Genomic DNA, 6,933 nt, shown 5'->3' on the forward strand with positions numbered 1-6,933 from the left:
TACTGGCCTGGCATGTATAACATAGTATTCTTTTGTGTAAATTTTACTTAATTTTTTAATGTTCTTCTAACCATTTTGAATTGTTGCTTGTAAGCATCTAATTTGATTATTTCTAATTAATTCTAATGTGTTAAATTTAATTAATAATATTGGATATAAAATTTTAAACAATTTTATTGAGTAAATAAAGTGAATCATTTTTTACAGTGTATATACATGGTAAATATGTCTAACAAGACACATAACTGTACATACTAATGATATGTACATGTAAATGTGTAGCACCTACAGAAAAATGTGGTATTATGTGGTAAAAAAGGGTAAAGAAGTATGATTATAGCTCCCCTGTACTTGCAAATTTGCACTGGCTCCCTGTTTGTTTTAGAATTAAATATATTTTAACTGTTGTATATAAATCATTAAACAACCAGGCACCTTTGTACCTCACAAACCTCTTGATACCTTATAACCCCCCTAGAGCTTTGTGCTAAGAACACTATAAACATCTGGTAGTGCCTTATTCGGCATCAGAAAGGTGATCAGTCTTTTGCAGTAGTTGGGCTGAGATTGTGGAATGAGTTGTAAGTACATATCAGATGCTAAATCTCTGTCAATGTTTAAGAAACTCCTGAAAGCTCACTTGGGGGTGACATCTTATGAGAGTTAAAGTAGGAGATTATTTGTGATTGATAGATTGGTCAGTATGTGTGTGATGGTGTTTTGGTTGTTTGCTTTTATGTAAAGCACTGTGGGGTTCACTCTTGGGGTTCTTTTAGCAGTGCCATATAAATAAGAAAACCAAACCAAACCAAACCAAGATCCAGAACGGTAGGAAAAACATCATTGCAGTACTCCATGTGACTTCAGTGGTTTAATCTCAGATTTATAAAATTAGATTAAACCACTTGGATTACTTTAAAGATGTTTTTCCTACCATTCTGGATCTTGAATGTGGTAGTTCCGTTGCTCTCAGTGGGAGATGGAAATGCTCTCAGATTTAATCAAAAATATCTTCATTTTTGTTCTGAAGATGAACAAAGGACTTGCAGGTGTGGAATGACATGAGAGTAATTAATGACAGAATTTTCATTTTTGGGCGAAGTATCCCTCTAAGACTAATCCCAACTCAAAGCTATCAGCAAAATCTTTCACTTCAACACACAAGGTTTCAGTTTGAGGCTGGAGATAAGTGTTCCTTACAGTAGCATTCCCAGTGTACCACACTTGTGGTTTTGGCCACTTGAGAGCGCAAGACGGTCCCAGGTCTTAAAAATGCAAAAGTTCAGTGCCCTTAATGCTCTTAACCCACACTTCAGAACAGTATTTGAGACTAAGTGTATCCCATCATGCATCATGTTCAGGAACTCGTGTGTCCCAAAATGAAATGTCATAGAAAATATTCCACTGCAAGTTAAATTAATTAGATATTCCATATCATTTGGTCATAAAACATAAAATGTTGCACTTTTTTTTGGTGAAAAAATTAGAATGTTTATTTTGTACAGCATTTGCAACTCCTTATCACTTATCACTTAGGCCTGGGACACACTAGATGATTTTCAAATCTTAATCGAATTTAAAACTGTGAGAGACCACAGACATGACAGTTACGACAAATTTGTAGCATTATAATCCTCTAAAAGCACACAGATTATTTCGCCAGACTGCAAGACCACGCACTTGTTGATTAGGAGCAATTTCACAGTGACACAAGATCACAGAAAGACTTGAGAGATCAAATTTGACTTGAGAAGAAAAACAATTCGAGGACAATCGATGTTGTCAGCTGGCTCTCCTGGAGCACGTTCTGTTTTACAATGAAAAACAAAGTAGAAAAAGAAGGGTGATGTTCTTTCTCAATACTCTACTTTTTTCGCATGTTTGTGTTTGATATTTACAGTTTGTGATCGTGGATGCATTGATGTGATTGGGAGTAGTAAAACAATGACACCACACAAGGAGGTTTTTTTGCACAAAACATGGGTTGTGAAAAGCCTCAAATTGGTAATGTAAACCCTTTACATTTTAAAATGTAAAGAATTGAATATCAAAATAAAGCTCTGTAAACACCTACAAAACCTCACTGTCTTTTTCTCTGTTCCTTCAGGTAAGCAAAACGGTTTAAGAAAGTTAAATATTCATCAAAGTTATGTTTCTGAGGGTGATTGAGAAGCATTATTAACTGGGTAAAATCACTTAATTCATGTGTTTGCTCAGTAACTGTAATAATCTGGGGATTTTTAACTGGGTAATTTTTGTTGATTAAAGTGGCTCCTAGCGGCCAAATTATAAGAAAATTCTCAGAGTCATGACGTTTTCTTAGAATTTCCCCTAAAAGTGACACGAAAATCCCAGTTAATATAAAAGCTATTCCTCAAGATTCCTAGCACTTAAAAGGGCTCCTAAGGCGAGATCTGCTAAGAGCAGGGAAGAGGACTTTTAGTGGCTTAGGAGTTCCCCTAAGCAGCTGCACAAAATGGCCAACAGAGGAGGCAGGAGAGATGTCCTGCAAACACTGGATGACAGGGAATTATTGAGACGCTACAGATTGGATCGTGCAGGAATCATGTTTGTGGTGGATCTCCTTAGAGATGCAATTACTTCACCAACTCGACGCCACAACGCTATTACACCGGAGAAGAAAGTAATCACAACCCTGAGGTATTTTGGCAAACAGGGAAAATGCAACAATGCAGCAGTGATGACTTGGGTCTGTCCCAATCCTCCGTCAGCAGAGTCATCACCCAAACACTGACAGCTTTGTCACAACCTAATATTGTGACACAATTTGTTTCATTCCCGCTGGATGCCCGCACTTTACACACACATAAAAGGGCATTTATGGACATTGCAGGATTCCCTGGTGTTGTGGGTGTAATTGATGGAACACATGTGAGAATAATTGCGCCATCAGAGGACGAGGCAGTCTGTGTTAACAGGAAGAATTTCCACAGCATCAATGTGCAAATAGTGTTCAATGCGGCCTGTAAGATTTTGGACATTGTGGCTAAATGGCCAAGCTCCACACATGATGCGAGAATGCTCTCCGAGAGTGGCATCAGACAGCTTTTTGAGAGACGCTGTGTGCCAGCTAATTGCCACTTGTTAGGGGACAGTGGCTACCCATGCAAACCATGGCTCCTTACACCTTACCTCCAGTCACGCAAGGGCCCCAATTAAACTATAACAGGTAAGCCAAACAATACAAAATCATGGAAATGAAATGCAAGCAATATGTTAGAGCATCCAAGTAGTGCAATATTTCCATAAAATAATTAAAGGTCTGTATTCTATTGTAGGGCCCACAAGACAACAAGAGCGGTGGTGGAGCGTGGCATAGGCCAGCTTAAGAGGTGCTTTCATGTTCTCCACGGAGAGGTGCGGCTGAGGCCTGAAAAAGTCAGCAAAGTCATCATAGCCTGTGCAATATTACACAATATTTGCAAGGTTAGACAAATTGCAGAACCTCTGTAGGATGGCGATGAGGATGAAGACAACGATGAGGATGGTGGTGAAGAAGATATTCACATTCCACAGGGGAAGGGGAACCTAGCCCAGAGTGGACTGCCTTACAGGGCAAACTTCACAAATTTACATTTCAGGCAAGCTGTAGCCCCATGTCATTTGAGAACTTGTGATGGTATTAAGAACTACCACAGTTTTACTGCACATCACCTGCAATTGTTAAATGCAAGACACACAACACAATCTGTAAATGGTTTATTTTTTTGGTGTTCAATTTTAAGGCGGTAGTACTCCTCCTGAAGGGAAAGGACTTTTTTTTGTTGTTCAAACACATCAATTGTGAGTTGCGATCTTCTCTCCTGCAGGGATTCTGACGGAGCAGGTGCTTCGAATGGGAATGGTGTTTGATCCGCCGGGCTATCCTGAGTAGCAGCTGCAGATGGTTCAGGCGGCAATCTTGTCGGCAAACTTGATGGGCCCGGTTCTTGTGATGGCTCCATGCTACAGAAATACATAGGCCTAGTTTAATTATTGTTTTGATTAAATTAATTTAATACAATGAGCATGGATAACACATGAAATGGCTTCTGCAATGAATAAACACTGTTGATATGAATAACCCTGTGTCCTACCTTTGCTGCATTTCAAGGGCCTGCATTGTTACAACCCTGGCTCTGGGGATGCAACAAAGGACACAAAACAAAAGTATGCCAATCAAAATAAGTTTATTTTAATAATAAAAGGGGAAAAAAGGGACTGGAGAAGCAGAAACACTGCTACTGCAGTGCTGGCTGCAAAACGAGAGAGACAGAGCAAGAGCATGTGTCCTAGATTTAAAGTGACTCCCTTCAGGTGGATCCAATTAACCTGTTAATTGCAGGAGAGTGACCAGGGAAACTGCAATGAAACACAGATTAATTTAAACACTCCCACATAACACTCCCCACCCTTAAAACATTGCTATAGAATAACCTATGGCAAAGTCAACAAGTACATAAACGATGGACAAACACCAGCACTTACGACCTTGACAGAGCATCCGCCAAAACGTTATCCTTCCCACGGATGTGGCAGACTGTAAGATCATATCCCTGCAAAAAACAGGCTCCATCGCATTAAGCGCTGGTTAGAATTTCTCATGCTGTGAAGGCACACTAGAGGATTATGATCAGTGTACACAACAAGTGAAACACTGGATGAAACATACACATCAAAATGATTCAGAGCCAGAATAAGGGCCAAAGCTTCCTTTTCAATTGTAGAATAATGCTTCTGATAGATATCAAATTTCTTTGAAAAATAGCACACAGGATGCTCCACTCCCACTGAATCATCTTGGAGGAGAATAGCACCCACCCCCAAATCACTAGCGTCCACAGCTAACTTGAAAGGTCCGTTAAATCAGGGGCAGCAAGAACAGGAGAACTGCTCAACAATGCCTTCAGATTGTCAAAGGCAACCTGACATAACTCAGTCCAAACAAAAGGAACCTTAGGGCTAAGCAGGTTAGTCAAAGGTGTAGCAACAGTGGCAAAATTTCTGCAAAAACTCCTACAGTATCCTGCCATACCAAGGAAATGTTTTAGTTCCCGCCGAGATGATGGTACAGCAAAATTCACAATGGCCTCCACTTTTTCTCCTACCAAGTAGGTAACTGTGGCCTGCCCAAACTCACACTTGGAGAGGTTCAGGGTCAAGTTTGCAGCCTTTAACCTCTTGAACACATCCCCAAGCTGGGCCAAATGTTGAGACCAGGTAGAACTATAAATGACCACATCATCAAGGTAAGCCTCACATCCTGCAACTCCTTCTAACACCTTATTACCAGACGCTGGAAAGTGGCAGGTGCATTTCTCATACCGAATGCCATAACATTATATTGGCAGAAGTTATCTGGTGTCACAAAAACAGAGATCTCACGGGCTCGCTGGCTAAGTGGAACCTGCCAGTAGCCTTTCAAAAGATCTAACTTGAAACAAAGGATGCAGAACCAACTTGGTCAATGCAATCATCTAACCGCGGAAGAGGAAAAGAGTCAGGTTTCGTGATGGCATTTACCTTACGAAAATCGGTACAAAACCGAAACGAACCATCATGCTTCTCAACCAATAAACATGGTGAACTCCAAGCACTACAAGTCGGTTCAGCTATGTTATGTTCTAACACAGGGGTTCTCAACCTTTTGCATTGTGTTTCTATAATTCAGATCCATTAAAGACCTGCCATACACATACACTATTCATCACCCCCCCCCCCCACACCACCCCACAGCCCTACCCGAGATAGATAGATAGATAGATAGCCCCAGGCTATTATTTTTAGGCTTTTATTATTATTGTTTTTATTTTTATTGTTATTATTATTATTATTATCATTATTGGCTATTATTTGGTAGCCTATTATCATTACTAGGCTGTTGTTATAATTGGCAGTAGCACCAGACTTCTAATGTGAGAATGCAGGCATTATTATTATTATTATTATTATTATGAGTAGTAGTAGGCCTATCATCATTACTAGGCTATTGCTATATAATTATACGAGGTTACATGCTTTATTGTTGTTGTTATTATTATTATTATTATTATTATTATTATCATCATCATCATCATCATCAGTAGGCCTATTATCATTACTAGGCTATTGCTATAATTGGGAATTGGCACCAGACCTCTGATATTAATTTATGCTTTATTATTATTATTACTAGGCCTAATAGTAGGCATCATCTGCAACTTTTTACAGAAGCTTGCAGGTAGGTGATGTTAATGTGAGACCTGAGCCTGCTTTGCCTTGCAAAGATCCTCAATTCTTGGCTTAATGTTTGATAAACATAGCCTCAAATCATTCTCGATTTGTGCACGATTGCGGTATTTTGTTTTGAGTGCAGTCATTTTTGAGAATCCTGCCTCACACAAATATGTTGACGCGAAAGGAAGGAGAATCTTCAAGGCAACGTCACAGAGTTGAGGGTATTCCTGCATCAATGCTGCCCAGAATGACGAAAGAGGGCAGGAGCTAAAGAGTTCCTTTAGTTTACTGTCACTCTTCAGCTCAATAAGCTGTTCCTGCATATTAACTGATAGCTCGTTTGCTGTGCACACAAACGGATCTCGAAGATGATTCGTTTGTGTTATAATCAGTGCTTGAAGTGGGGGAAAAAAGTGGTGGTACTCTCTTTGCATTGGCAAATCATGACATTTTTACAGTGAAAAACAAAACTTGGAGATATTGCTGTTACAACAATTTATTGTTATTTATTTATTAACAACATAAATGTATTTAAACATGTTTGTGTGTGCGTGCGTGTGAGCATTTCACAAAAACTAAAAAGGAAAGCTTTAACTGTAGCCTATATTCTGACTAGTTTATATTCGTTCATTATATATATATATATATATATATATATATATATATATATATATATATATATATATATATAACTAAATACATATATAACTAAATACG

General features: G+C 38.9%; 1 pseudogene; it reads left to right on the forward strand.

Annotated features, from left to right (window-relative positions):
* Positions 1-2,678: 2,678 nt before the first annotated feature.
* Positions 2,679-3,532, forward strand: LOC109110155 (annotated as a pseudogene).
* Positions 3,533-6,933: the final 3,401 nt, after the last annotated feature.

This window comes from Cyprinus carpio, chromosome A15 (genome assembly GCF_018340385.1).
Source record: "Cyprinus carpio isolate SPL01 chromosome A15, ASM1834038v1, whole genome shotgun sequence".
In the NCBI taxonomy this organism is placed as follows: domain Eukaryota; kingdom Metazoa; phylum Chordata; class Actinopteri; order Cypriniformes; family Cyprinidae; genus Cyprinus; species Cyprinus carpio.